This window comes from Balaenoptera acutorostrata, chromosome 6 (genome assembly GCF_949987535.1).
Source record: "Balaenoptera acutorostrata chromosome 6, mBalAcu1.1, whole genome shotgun sequence".
NCBI classification, from domain to species: Eukaryota; Metazoa; Chordata; class Mammalia; order Artiodactyla; family Balaenopteridae; genus Balaenoptera; species Balaenoptera acutorostrata.
Window position 1 is genome coordinate 11,167,722 of NC_080069.1, and position 15,393 is coordinate 11,183,114.

A 15,393-nucleotide genomic window follows, 5' to 3' on the forward strand; every position below is an offset into this window, starting at 1 on the left:
CAAATTACTTAACCTCTTTGAGCTGCAGTTTTCTTCTCAGTAAGTGGCACTTCTAGTGCCACCCTCCGAGTGATGTGGTGATCCTTGAACGAGACAGTGTGTTTAAGTGCCCACCATTCCTCTTGGGAAGGAGTCCCAGTACACCATATATTACGGTAATTCTTGGTGTGGGCTACAGAGTAAGCTGTTTAGTGCACGCTAACCTATTTTTTTCTCTTGGAGCTGAGCACTCACATAGGTGTTTTGTAACAGATCTCAGCTGGATAGACTGAGTGGGTGCACCCATGGTATCTCTTAACCTACATTCCGGGGAAAGAGTCAGCATCGGGGTTTCTGGGCATTGCTGAGATGGACAAGGTTAGTGCCACTTTGAGATCCAGGCACCTGGACTGGAGCCCCTGCCCTGTCCCCATACTTCAGAGGGACCCACTCAGCCCCTCATCCCACCACGTTCGATCCCACAAGGCGAGACGTCTTCGGCACTAAGAGAACATACCCACCTGGAGCCCTTGACCCCTCCCTCTGGGCCCTGCCCCAGGGACCTGGTGCTGGGGAATTTCCTGCCCTGAAGGCCCAGCTCTCTTCCAGGGCTTTTGGACCGTCTTGCTGAGGGCAAATCGTATTGCTGGCCAGAGGGTGGCAAAGCAGGAGCTGTTTGCAGGTGTTGGGGGGATGGGAGGGTGGGATTTGGATGCTGGGTGACCCCAGGCATGGGTGTGAGGCCCGCTGTGGTGCAGGACCGCACAGGCGTGGGAGGGTGAGGGTCTTCTCACCAGGCATGGGCCTGGACCAGGTTCCGGGGAGGCGTACGTGTTCCTGGCACCTCCAAGTTCTGGCTCTCACCAAAGGCCAGACTTGGGTGATTTAATGGCTGCGAATGTGCTGGTGTCACTGCCTCCGACCTCAAGGCTGGCCTCCAGTTGGCAGTGGCCATGTGCTAAGCCTGTCCCCTCCTCGGGGGTTCTGGACCTCCCCTGGCTGCAGGGACTCTGCTCAGAGGCAGCCAGCGGGGCGTGGGTGGAGGGCTTGCTCTCAGCCCAGGCCTCGCAGGGAGGAAGGATGCTCAGACATGCTCGCTGCGCCTTCCTGGCCTCTACCCCGTTGGTGCCCCCAGACCCGCCCGGGACCAGCCCGCTGCCTCCGGCTCTGGTTCTTCCTGCAGCAGCTCTGCTCTCCTCGGCTGGGGCAGTGTCCCACCCCGCCGCCGCCCCCAGCCCCTCTGCAGGAGCCGTACCTGTGCCCAGCGGCCGTCCTCGCCCAGGCCGCCTGCAGTGGAGAATGCAGACCTGCAACACGGTCAGGCTTCAGGCAGGGCTGCTCCCACTTGGCTCCAGTCACCACGAGCATAACATTGTCCACCAGGAAGAGCTCTCTAAGGGGCTGTGGTCAAGGTGGAAGCGGGTCGGCTGGGGGTGAGTTAACGGATCACTGCTACGCCCTCTTCTCACCTTCCGCGCTCTCTGAGCTCTCCCGTGGCAACTACGGCCTGATGCCCCAGCTGCCCAGTTGGTGGTGCCCAAGTCCCCCACCTTGCCACATGGCAGCTGCTACCTTCACCACCCCAGCCACCATTACATCACAGTCATATTCTATTTTCCATCCACCATTTCACTTGGTGGGGTAGATACCATTATCCCCATTTACAGATGAGAAAATCAAGGCCCAGTGAGATTGCTGGTTCCCACAGGTGAATAGGTGTTCATGAAGTTTAACTGGCACCCGTGGTTGGGGTCTGAGCTGGGCTCAGACTCGGGTTTTCCAGCCAAGAGCTCGTCCCACGCGCCGGCACAGTGTCCACGTGGTTTCCACCTGGCCCCCCGCAAGGGGATGCAGCTCAGCTTGGAAGCAGATCTCTGGGCCAGGCAGGATGAAAACAGGCCTGGGGCTCAGGTCCTCATCTCTGTTCCCATAGCTCACGGCTTCTGGGCAAGAGGTAGGTAGAGAAACTGAGGCACCTGGTCGTGAGGGACAAGAGGGGTGGTTTTTCACAAAGAAGGCTACTTCCAAGCCAATCCACCATTCCATCCCTTTGTGTCTGTTCACACAGCCTGGCCATGCGGGTTTTTATAATGTCTGCTTTTCTAGCACATTATACAAACAGATCTACAAAAAGGGCTGTAAAGCGTCGCAAATGGCAAAGTAAAACGCATAAATTCTCAAGGATGGATTTTTAAATTTTCTCGATAAAACAGGGTGTGATGGAGACGTTCCTTTTCCTTTCCGCAGCCCACTGCTTTCAATCTAATTAGGCGTTTGGTCTGGAATAATTTTTTTTTTTTTCCTCTCAATCTTGGAAAATGTCCCACAGCTGGGGCTGCCTGCTCTCAACTGTTTGTTTTTCTTCCTTGGAGCGGGACTTGGGAAGGTTACCCACCAAACCCCAGAGGAATAGGCAGTTTGAAGAGCTTTCAAGTCCCCAGGCACACAAACCCCAAACACACGGGCCCCAGGCTGCACTCTTTCTCCCAATGAGCCAAAAAGCTGGCCCAGGGTCCTGACCTTCCCCAAAGCAGGGCCGGCCCCAGGCCCCTCCTCCTTGACGTTTGATGGCAGAGAAGATGGGGGAAGGGAAAACGATTCCAGCCCATGGGCCCCAGGCCAGTTCCTGAAACTTCAGTTGTAAAAGCTGAGCTGGGGCTGCATCAGTGGCTCTCGGTCGGCCCATTTATCATCTGGCCTTGGGTGGGACTGGGCAGAGCCTGAGTAATGCTTGCCTGGGGTGCATGCTTAGACTCAGCCAGACTCGCCCCTCAGCCCCGCCCTGACCCCAGGGGATCAGTCCCCAGACCCAGGCGAGGCTTCATCTACCCCACCCCAGCTCTCCTCTTTAGCTCCCCTTTAGAATTTTTTTTTTAAAATGTGGTAAAATAGACATAAAGTAAAACTTACATCTTAACCATTTTATTTTATTTATTTATTTTTAAATTTTTTTGGCCTCACCATGCAGCTTGCAGGATCTTAGTTCCCCAACCAGGGATCAAACCCGTGCCCCCCTGCAATGGAAGCTCGGAGTCCTAACTACTGGACCGCCAGGGAAGTCCCCATCTTAGCCATTTTAAAGTGTACAGTTCAGTGGCATTAAGTACATTCACATTGTGCAACCATCACCACCATCCATCTCCAGAACGCTTTTCTTCTTCTCAAACTGAAACTCTGTGCCCTTTACACACCAACTCCCCATTTCCCCTCCCCCCAGCCCCTGGCAACCACCCTTCTGCTTTCTGTCTCTGCAAATCTGAGTACTCTAGGAAGCTCATATAAGTGGAATCGACAGTATTTGTCCTTTTGTGACTGGCTTATTTCATTTAACATAATTAATGTTCTCCAGGCTCATCCATGTTGTAGCATGTGACAGGACTGCTGTCATTTTTTAAGGCTGAGTAATATTCCTTTGTGTGTGTCTATATATATTCTGCTTTCTGTTTATCCATTCATCCATCAGTGGACACTTGGGCTGCTTCCACCGTTTGGCTGTTGTTAATAATGCTGCTATGAGTATGGGTGTACAAATATCTATTTGAGTCCATGTTTTCAATTCTATTGGGAGTATCCCCAGAAGTGCAAATTGCTTGCCCTTTGGACTTTTGTACTTGAAAGTTCAGCAGGACATTCTGACCACCTGGACCCTCTGTTTGCTGGGAGAGACAGAAGAGGTTGAAGGAAATTAGAGAAGAAAACCAAAAGCTAAGGAGATAATAAAGTTTCATCATCCCACAGCTCTCAGCACAGCAATGTCACTGAAATAGAAATGGGACAGGGTTGTTATTAGAAATGCAGCTTGCCAGGGCCCAGCCCATTCCTAAATTGGAATCTCCAGGCTATAACCTCAGAGTGACTTGGGTGCTTCTGATTCGCAGCAAGTTTTAGAGCCACTGCCTGCAAATTACACATTCCACCCACTGGGCTAAAGTGGGTAAAAGGGACCTCGTGAGATTCTCTGTGGTCCTGGGTACACTTGGAGTGTCAATAATGACCAGTCCATCACATCTGGTCTTCTGTTTGCCAGATTCTTGGTCATAGCACAGTGACCCCTGCCTGGGTGGGTTGTCTACAACAGTCTGTATTAGCTCAGGCTGCCATAACAAAATACCATACACCAGGTGGCTTTAACAACAGAAATTTATTTTCTCACAGTTCTGGAGACTGGAAGTCCAGGATCAAGGTGTTAGCAGGGTTGGTTTCTCCTGAGGCCTCTCTCCTTGGCTTGCAGATGGCCGCCCTCTTGCTGCCTCTTGACCAGGTCATCTCTCTGTGTTCTTCTGCCCCTGGTGTCTTCTCTTCTTATAAGGACACGAGTCATATTGGATCAAGGCCAATGGCCTCATTTGAACTTAATCACGTCTCTGAAAGCCTTACGTCCAAATACAGTTAACATTCTAAGGTACTGGGGGTTGGGACCTCAACACATGACTTTTGGGCGGGGGGGACATGATTTAGCCCCTAACACAATCGTTTCCTCCTTTATTCAATAGATGATTATTTTAAATTCTTTCTTTTGCTAAAATATAATACCATCAGAAAATAGAATAAAAATTACTCATAATTCCACCACAAAAAATCAATTTTTTCTTTTTGGCTACATTGGGTCTTCGTTGCTGAGCGCAGGCTTTCTCTAGTTGCGGCGAGCAGGGGCTACTCTTGGTTGCAGTGTGCCGGCTTCTTGTTGAGGTGGCTTCTCTTGTTGCGGAGCACGGGCTCTAGGTGTGCGGGCTTCAGTAGTTGTGTCACGTGGGCTCAGTAGTTGTAGTGGCTCGTGGGCTCTAGAGCGCAGGCTCAGTAGTTGCGGCGCACGGGCTTAGCTGTTCCGCGGCATGTGGGATCCTGCTGGACCAGGGCTCAAACCCATGTCCCCTGCGTTGGCAGGCAGGTTCCCAACCACTGCGCCACCAGGGAAGCCCCCAAAATCAATTATTTTTAAGAATTCCAGTCTTGATCCGTGTGTGTGTGTTTGCTTAATATTAAAGCATATGCATTTCCCACATTGTTACACAATAGACCTCATAGCTGTCATCTTTAGGGCTTCATCAAAGTCTACCAAGTGGATGTATGATCATTTAATTATTCCTAAATGGTTCAGTCACTACTTTCCCCAGTTTTTCACCCCTACAAACAAGGATACAATGAATTTCTTTGTGCTCTCCCATTTCCCTTCTTTTGGACTGTTTCCTTAGGGTAAATTCCCAGGGGTGAGATTATCGGACAAAGGATGTGAACATTTTTATGGCTCTTGATACATTTTGGCAAATTGCTTTCCAAAAGTATTTGATATTGTCATCAGCAATATATAAACGCACAAGTTTTCACCATAGTTTTGCCAGCATGATGTAGCACCGTCCCATTATTTTTAGAGAGATTTCATTTTGTTTTATTCTGCATTTCTCTGATAACTAATCATCTCATAAAGTTTTTCATACATTTGATTATTACTTGTAGCACCTCTTAAGCAACTGGCTCTTTAAGCCTTTTTCCTGCTTACCTATGTGAGGCTGCATCAGATATTTATCAAGTATCTACTACATGCTCCGGGAATACTAAGGGTGACCAAGGGTGTGTAAGGCTTAGTTCTTACCTTGCAGAAGCCTGAGATCAACAATCACATCTTATTTAGTTATTGCTGATTTCTCTGTACCCAGTCCACTGCTATGCACATTTTGTGTGCTCGGTAAATTTTGTTGCATATGTAGTTCAACCCCAGCTAACGTGTTTCTGTTTCTTGCACTTTGCAGAGATCTGTATTCCATTCAAAGGAATGCAGGCTCAGAATCCAAAATGAGCCTGAAACCCAGAGAGATAGCCCAGAACTGAGAATCTTCCTTGGATGAGCATGAGGTCCTGTGTTCCAGCACAGGGAAGGTGCACTTGACAGGAATTTTAAAGGGAGATTCAGGGTTTGAGGTTGGCAGAATGAGTAACTGTATAATACAGCTGCTCACCAGAAGCTATTGCCATCAGAGTCATGTTAATAGCAGTGCAGTGTGTAGAATAAGGGAGGTGACAGTACTGTCTGGGTCCACATAGTTAAGACAGGAAAAAAGGACAAACGGGAATTGCAGAGTTGTCTAAACTCTGTGGAACCAATTCCCGTTTGTCCTTTTTTCCTGTCTTTTCAGTTTTTTATTTTGAAAAACATTTTAAACCTACAGAGAAGTTGGAAACATTGTATAATAAGTGTCTATATACCCTTCATCTTGGTGCCTCAATTGTTAACATTTTGCTACATTTTCTCTTTCTCCTATCCTCTCTCATTGTTATTAGTACTATTTTGTTGTTGTTGTTGTAGAACCATTTGAAAGTAAGTTGTAAACTTCACCCCTAAATACTTTAGTATGGATTTCCAAGAACAAGGAAATTCGCTTATATCATCACTTAGAGTTTTTACATTTGGAAATTTAATGTAGGTACAATACAATCGTAAATATATTGGCCATAATTAACTTGCTTCCATAGCATTTTTTTTAACCTGCTGCAGGATCAAAGCTGTTGCTGAAACTCAGTCTCTGTTCACTGGTGCTGAATAGAAACGCCGAGACAGAGTTCTGGGTGAAGTAAAAAAGAGTAGCTTTTTTTTTTTTTAATTTATTTTATTTATTTTTGGCTGCATTGGGTCTTCGTTGCTGTACGCAGACTTTCTCTAGTTGCAGCGAGCGGGGGCTACTCTTCATTGCGGTGTGCGGACTTCTCATTGCGATGGCTTCTCTTGTTGCTGAGCACGGGCTCTAGGTGCACGGGCTTCAGTAGTTGCGGCACGTGGGCTCAGTAGTTGTGGTGCACGGGCTCAGTTGCTCCGCGGCATGTGGGATCCTCCCGGACCAGGGCTCGAACCCGTGTCCCCTGCATTGGCAGGCGATTTCTTAACCATTACGCCACCAAGAAAGCCTGAGAAGAGTAGCTTTTATTGCTTTGCCAGCAGGCACAGGGGAGCACAGAGGGCTAATGCCCTCAAGACTGTGTGACCCACCCTGGAGGGGGGTAGTGAGGAGTTTTATAGTGTTCAAGGAACAGGGCGTGGTCAGCTCGTGGACCATTCTCGGATTGGTTGGCATCAAGGTGAAGTTTCAAGCATCATCAACCCTCCGGTTTCAACCAGTCTAGGGGTCCATGCTCCTGTGGTCAGCAGTTTTCATCTGGTGGGTAGACTTCCTGTACAAACAACTTAGGAATGTGTGTCAGGCCTTTATCTGTATCTTTCAGAGAACTGGGAGTTCAGTGATTCTGCGATGTGGCAGATTTATAGTCTAAATTGTTACTGGTTCCCCAGCCCAGCGGCTATTCTCTGTTTCTCCATCTTCACATTTCCCAATCATTACTCTTGAGTCAGCATTTTACTTCAAAAGGCAAGGACACAGGGGCTTGTACACGGTTGCAAAGCCAGGATTACGCATTCAGTTACCATGTCTCTTTAGTCATTCTTTTATCTAAAATAACTCCTAGCCATTGATGGTTTTTCATGACCACGATATTTTTGAAGATCACAGGTCTGTTGCTTGGTATAATGTCCCTCAATTTGAGTTTGTTTGTTTCCCTGTGATTAGATATTGGTTAAACATTTGTGGCAGAATTATTTCATAAATCCTGCTCAGTGAATCGCATCAGGGGCATATTATGTCATTTTGTTCCTTTACTGATGATGTTAAATTTGATCACTTGGTTGAGGTCTTCATCTACTGTAAAGGTACCTTTTATTTCCTTTCTAATTAAGAAGTGATCTGTGGGAGACTCTTTGATACTGTGTAGATATACTGTTTCCCAACAGTGTCTCACTCAGTGATTTTTATCATCCACTGATAATTATTGCCTGAATCAGTTATCACAAAGCTGGTCATAAAATGGTGTTTTTTCCCAGCCCACCTCAGTGACACTAGAGTGATGTCCTCTCGGTAGCTTGATGTCGGCCATAGCAGGAGTATTTACACCTCAGAAATTGGCAAGTGCTACAAAGAGGGATTCTTGTTTTTCCCTTGGAGAACCAGTTGTTAAACATTTACTGCTAATTGCAGACAAGCTGAAACACATTCAAAGGAGAATGGTTTTGGTAGTGATGGGCCTTGAAACTTTAAGGAAAGCGGATCTGTCTTCAAATATTAAAATGACTACCTTGTGTGGATTCTTCGTCATTTAGGAGGAAATCCATGAACACCCCACCCTCTCTCCCCACTTGGTGCTCCAGCCATGCCTGAGCCCTTGAAGGAATCACAGGCACTCTACGTTCCGTCCCCACCACTGACCTTCCTGTGTGGAGCTGAGGGGTGTGGCGCGGAGGGCCGAGGCAGCGGGTCACCTTGGGAAGGGAAAGGGATACTCCTCACTCTGATCTTACAGGAAACAATGTGTTTTCTGTGTTTTGGCTGCACCGAGTGGCCTATGGGATCTTAGTTCCCTGACCAGGGATTGAACCCCGGGCCCTCAGGAGTGACAGCGCGGAGCCCTAACCACTGGGCCACCAGGGAATTCCCTGATCTTAGAGGAAACAATGTGCATGCAGGGCTGCGGGGTGCAGAGGACATAAGGTTCATGGCTTTCATATCCTTAGTAAAGTACGTACAGAGTTACTTCTAAGAATGAGGGATAAAGTAGGCTTGGGCGTCAAGGAGCATGAAGAAAGTTTTGAATAGCAGCTAAGGGGATTTTTTCCAGCCTACCATCCCACTCAAGGCAGTTCAACTCCAGGTGTATCCCAACAGCACAAGGGTGAGCCAAGTCAGCACAATTCTTCTACGGGGTCCAAGAAGTAAAGCAAGGAAAGGAGGGGGATGCAGCTACCCGGGGTTTGTCACTGATGAGTATAAAGTAGGAAAACTCCCCAGAGGCCTGGGCATTTGAAAGCAGGTCTGAATCCGGGCACAGCAGTGATTCAGGCATAGCCAGAGGAGGGCTCACGGAGGAGGTCGAGTTACTAGGATCAATCTGCCCATTGAAGACAGTGGCAGGTCCCCTCCTGATGGGAGAGCCGACAAGCTTGGTAGCGGTGGTAGAAAAGAGGGGAATCAGTGTTTGGGTCTCTTTGGAAAGTACCCAATGATACCAGGTCCCAGGGGAAGGAGTGGGGCGGGGGGTGGTCTTCACCCTCTTCACCCCCAGGGACCCCAGAGAGTCACAAACGGGAGGAAGATGAGGGATAAATGTGTGTGGGACTGCATCTCAAGGCCTGGCTGTCACTGGCTGATGGTGGAAAAACCATTTCTTTTCACTGCCCTCAGTTCTTCCTCTAATGTAAATGGGGATTAAGTGCTGGTGAAAAGTATACAATTATGTAAAGCTCTATACAACTCTTCGATGTACCATTATGAATATTCATGTCAACTAATCCGATAATCAATGAAGGAAGGGAAGGCACCTAGAGTAGAGGGTTACCTGAACACCAATAGTTTGAATTTGAATAGGTCTTCGTGACAGAGCTGGGGTTTTCTTCCCACATGTTTGTTTTCCTCAAATGAGATAACATCTACATAAAACACAACACAGTGCCTGGCCCATAATAAGTGCTCAATTAGAGTTTACTCTTTTCTTTAGTCCTCACAATGCCCCCCCTTCCCCCCCACCCCAGATAGATGTTGTTAATTCTATTTTTAGATGAAAAGGGAGAGACTCAGAATGATGAATTCCCTTGTCCAAGAGCAGCAAGTGAAGTGGTGGGCAGGACTTGAACCCAGGCCTTTGGACTCTAAGTTCGATATTCCTTCCTTTCTAATCTACGTGTAAGGATCCATCCAATTTTCAGAGTCTATGACATTCTCAAATCCACTTCCTTTATATAATCTGCACTTCACACCAAGATGTCAGTTTTTGAACAACTGTACACGTGAGATACATGCAGTGTTTTGTTTTGGTTTTTAATTACAATATGTTAAAAGTCATCATTAAATTTTTCCCTTTTGTAGAAAAGGCGCTGAACCCACATAATACCACATCGTGATTGTTGATTGTCACTGGCACAATTTCATATGACTCTTTGGCAGTAGTAAATATTTTTGTAATACTAACAATATCCAATCTAATAATGCAAGATACTCTGGGGACCAGTTAATATTTCAAAGTAACTCTTACTCTTGGTGTAAATGTTTTTAGTTCGAAAAACTCTGCCTGTTTGGGTGAAAATGCTTTTGCATTATTGTTGATAATGATTCACATGGATGGATGCATGGATGGATGGATGGATGGATGGATGGATGGATGGATGGGTGGATACCTTATTCTGATTTCCTGGACAACAGTGTGGTATAGTAGAAAGAGATGTGAACTGGGTTTCAAGATATATGAGTACTAGCCCTGATTCTGCCACCAATTGTTAGATGACCTGGGACATTTTCATATCACCTTTCTCAGCCTTCATTTCCTCATCTGAAATTGAGGAGTAAATGATTATTAAGGTCACTTTTAGCTTCAAAGCATCCATGATCTAACTGCACCACGAGTCCGAGTTCTGAAGAACAAAGATATAAGAGGTTTGACACATTGGCTGCAAACCTCGAGTTCCAAAAGAAGAAACTCAGTAAGTGCCAAGACTCCTGGCAAGTCTGGCTCAGATTCCTCACATGTTTATTAGTGAGAATAATTTCCAACCTCCTCAGAATACTTTATGACAGACTCAAGAAATGAAGAAAGATGGATCTGAGAAAATCAGCCAATGGGGAGAGCTCACAGAACTCCAACCAAAAGCTGCATGGAAGCCCTGGGGGCCTGATATTGAGCTGTTTGAAAACAAGCACTTATGGAACAAATTGTCCAGAAAGATAGAAACACAGAAACATGCTCGCTGCCCTCCCTGATTTCAGATTATGGCCTCATGTGACTGTGGCTGGGAGGCGGACTGGAGAGATGGAGGGGGCCCCGCTAAGCCAGCATCAGGAGGCTCTTGCTGGCGCCAGAGGGATGGACCGCACATGGGGTAGAGCAAAAAGTCACATACTCCGGGGTTTAAATCTGGATTTGCCATTTGCACATCGTGTTTTCTCGAACAAGCTGCTCAGTCTCTCTGAGCTTCATCTGTAGAACTGGGGATATGAACACGTCATGTGTTCTTTTATGAAATGGCCAGGCATGTGTGGCCACAAGAGGAGACAGAGGCTCAGGCAAAGTGTATTGTACTCACAGGTCCCAGAGACAGGAGGCACGAAGGCCACACAGGGCCACATGGGGAAGCGTCAGGGGCATCAGGAAGCAGAAGACAGGAGTGAGGGGAACAGGCCACGGCCTTTCTCGGGGTTTCTGTGAGAAAGACAAGGCAGGGCAGGCTAAACAATTTAGGATTAGCTGGTTTGAATAATTTTGGTGGACTTCGGGCTATAGAGGTGGTCTCTAGTTGCCTTTTACCTGGCCCTGGGATGATTAAGGCAGAGGAATATTGCCTCTTGGGGCCAGAGAGAGGAGGTATGGCTCCAGATTGGATAGTAAAGGATGCTCCCCGCTGGGTCCTTTGCATCTCTAAGAATTGGCTAGCTTCAGGAAGAGCTCTCTCTCCCCAGCCAAAAAAGGTTTCTTAAGAAGTCAAAACATCATAATATACAGAAAATAATTACGTATACAGGCATACCTCAGAGATCGTGTGGGTCTGGGTCCAGACCACCACAATAAAGTGAATATTGCAATAAAGCAAGTCACACGAATTGTTTGGTTTCCCAGTGTATATAAAAGTTATGTTTACACTATCCTATAGTCTATTAAGTGTGCGATAACATTATGTCTAAAAAAACAATGTACATACCTTAATTTAAAAATACCCCAATGCTAAAAAATGCCAACCATCACCTGAGACTTCAGAGAGTTGTAATCTTTTTTGCCGGGAGAGGGAGGATTGAAATATTTCAAGAATTACCAAAAAGTGACACAGAGACACAAAATGAGCAAACGCTGCTGGGAAAATGGTGCCAATAGACTTGCTTGATGCAGGGTTGCCACAAACCTTGCATTTGTAAAAGACACCGTGTCTGCAAAGTGTAATAAAGCAAAGTATGATAAAACAAGGCATGCCTGTATGTATACTCACAGATACAATACAGAACACATCTCATCTGTGAAACTGGACACACGAATGACGATCTCAAAGGATCACATGAGATACGATACATGACACCCAGCCCACTATCTGATACTGAGTGGACAGTCGTTAATATTCGTTTTCTCTCTTCTTCTGTTCAGTTAAGTGGAAGGACCATGGGATTAGTCATCCCATCTACACCTCTGTCTACCTGTGTGACCTGGGGCAAGAGGGCCCTTCTGTCCAGGACTCTGTTTTCATATCTGTGAAAGAGGGAGGGGGCATCCACATGGTCCCCAAGGTACCTTTAAGGCCCGATGTTGCCACTTTCTTGTCTGATTCCTGCTGAGATTGGAAGTGCGCCTTTGTGAGATGGAAAGACCAGGACAAGAGGTTCCACTGCGGGGCATGGAAAAGGCAGCCTTGGAGGTTGAAACCGTGATGCCAGATTGAAAAAGAGATTGTCCACACCCTTGAGCACAGAGCCCAGCTCTGATGGCCCACGCTGGGCCATCTCTTTAGAGCCCACACAGTTAATCTCCCCCGTAACCAACCATGGGCCCAGCCTTGGTGAGCCAGGGAGCAGGGACAGTGCGTATGAGGTGGTGAAGCACAAAAGTACCTATTCCAGTGCATACATTTAATTTCCACACTGATGTAAGACCTGTAGACCAAACCCCTAAGTTTCCCCACAGCATCTAACTCTGAGGACTACTATAAAAAAAAAAAAAAAGATTGGGGTGGGTATCCGATATTCCACATGTGGTCAAGTGTCCAGCAATCAATAAGTGCTGAATATGAAAGTTTCCTCTCTTGTGAATTATTCATGACCCAATGAAACTGTCTCATGTCTTAATAACATTCAAACACTTATTTGTATCTTTAAAAAAATGTGAATGGTCCATTTGCTAGCCCAGTGATGACATGAGATTCTAGAGAGGAGTTTATGCTCTATGATGGGTGGGTACCATGTATATAGAAGGGCCGTGCATTAAGTGAAATCCAGCAAGTTAGGTTTTAGGTTTTTTTCATTTTCTTTTGTGTTGTTGTTGTTTTACTTTCCTTTTCAAATAGAATAAAAACTGCTGGCGATAAGATCAACTCTGGGCTCTAAAAGAGCAGTACTTACACCCCGACCCCTTTTTCTTGATGGATTGCTTCATTATAGCTTAGGGGTTTTATTATATTGTATATCAAGTGGGACTCCAGCTTAAATGCCAAAGAAAGGTGCCTGGGAAAATCACTGAGCATGTACCATGGGGCAAGTCACTTTTCTCTAAATGGGACTCTCCTTTCCATGTGTGGTTTGAGAATAAGGGTCTAAATTTGTCAGGAGAGGATTTTATTTATTTATAACTATATTCCATTAGTAAGTCTTTGAGGGCTACTTTGTAGAAATAACTGCAATAAAGGACCAACAAGCCCCATTAAAGTATAGAGAAGATTCCTCACTAGATTTTTGTTTCTAAATGAAACCGTCACATCCCAAGAGTGCATCATCACCCAAAGGCAGCAGCGATTTGAAGAGGGGCTTGGTCCTCAAATCTCCAGGCAGTCTGGCTCTGTGAGACTCAGACTGGTTGCATTCTAGGCTCTTCTGAGTTGGCCAGGATAGTACCACCTAAGGATGTGACTAAGGCTTGGAAATCAGCACCCACCTTTACTCTCCACCCCAGCTTCTTCCCAGTTAATCTCTAGTAAAGGCCTTCACTTATTATGGGTTAAATTGTGTACCCCTCAAAATTGATAATTTGAAGCCTTAACCCCTAGCAGCTCAGAATGTGACTGTATTTGGAGACAGGGCTTTTAAAGAGGTGATTAAAGTCAGATGAGGTCACCACGTTGGGCCCTAAATCGGTATGATTAGTGTCCTCATAAGAAAAGGAGTTTAGGACACAGACATGCACAGAGGGAAGGCCATGAAGACACGGGATGAACACAGCCATCTACAAGCCAAGGAGAAAGGCCTCAGGAGAAATCAAACCTGCCAACACCTTGATTTTGGACTTCCAGCCTCCAGAACTATGAGACAATTAATTTCTAATTTCTGTTGTTTAAGGCATGCAGTCTGTGGTATTTTTAAAAATTAATTTATTTTATTTATTTATTTTTGGCTGTGTCGGGTCTTCATTGCTGTGTGTGGGCTTTCTCTAGTTGTGGCGAGCAGGGACTACTCTTCTTTGCGATGCGCGGGCTTCTCATTGCGGTGGCTTCTCTTGTTGCGGAGCACGGGCTCTAGGCGCGTGGGCTTCAGTAGTTGCAGCATGCAGGCTCAGTAGCTGTGGCTCACGGGCTCTAGGGCACAGGCTCAGTAGTTGTGGCGCACAGGCTTAGTTGCTCTGTGGCATGTGGGATCTTCCCGGACCAGGGCTCGAACCTGTGTCCCCTGCATTGGCCACTCAACCACTGTGCCACCAGGGAAGCCAGTGTGTGGTATTTTCCTATGGCAGCCCAAGCAAAGTAATATACCACTTATTTGTCTTTTAAAAAACGCATAAATAAAAGAAGGAAAAAATAAAATAAAAAATAAAGACAAATAAAAGGAAAGAAACAATGATAAGAACAAGCGTATCCATGAGTAGAATGGTTTTTAGACCTGCCGCTCCCTGGATGGCCCACGGAAGCTTGGCAGGGTGATTACAGGTACAGCTTAGAATAACCACAAGAAATCATCTTATTTACAGCCCCTGATTATAATATCACACCACTTTGTTTTCATGGTGAGTGCTTTTTTTTTCCCCCCACTCAATGATGTGAAGCCAAGAGGAGTCTGATGGAGAGCCTCTGCAGTTGGCATCAGAACAGCTAGCTCCCAACTCTGGCTTGCCCCTTCTTAGGTATAAGACCTCTGAAATATACTTAATTTCTCTGAGCTTTAGCTCTCCTCACTTTAAAACAGGGATAATAAATAATGCCTACTTCACAGGTCGTTCTGAGGATTAAGTAGCACAGGTACATGGAATGTCTGAGGTGTTGGTAAGAATTTGACAAGGGTGAGCTAACTAATGTTGAATCCAGGGATCGCTTTGAGAGTCTGATTGTAAATGCAATATACCACATTTATCCCTTTTATATGTAATCCTCTTGCCTTCAGCTGAGATTTCACATCAATTAAGATAATTTTGAGTTTTGATTTTGTCATCCACAATATTACTCTTGCCAGCTTTGCATCGGCTGTTGGTTATCTACAGCAATTTGATTCAAAATGGCTTGAAGACTTAAATATAAGACAAGACACCATAAAACTCCTAGAAAAGAACGTAGGCAAAACATTCTCTGACATAAGTTGTACCAATGTTTTCTTAGGTCAGTCTCCCAAGGGAATAGAAATAAAAGCAAAAATAAACAAATGGGACCTAATCAAACTTATAATCTTTTGCACAGCGAAGGAAACCATAAACAAAACAGAAAAACAAACC

General features: G+C 46.0%; 1 protein-coding gene and 1 non-coding gene across 4 annotated transcripts in view; one reads left to right on the forward strand and one right to left on the reverse strand.

Moving 5' to 3' along the window:
* Positions 1 to 15,393, forward strand: part of SCARA5 (scavenger receptor class A member 5) — a 117,875-nt gene that overhangs the window by 42,116 nt on the left and 60,366 nt on the right. The gene's annotated exons all lie outside the window — the stretch shown is intronic.
* Positions 8,374 to 8,447, reverse strand: TRNAD-GUC (transfer RNA aspartic acid (anticodon GUC)). Its single transcript has one exon. It is a non-coding gene; the product is annotated as a tRNA-Asp (tRNA).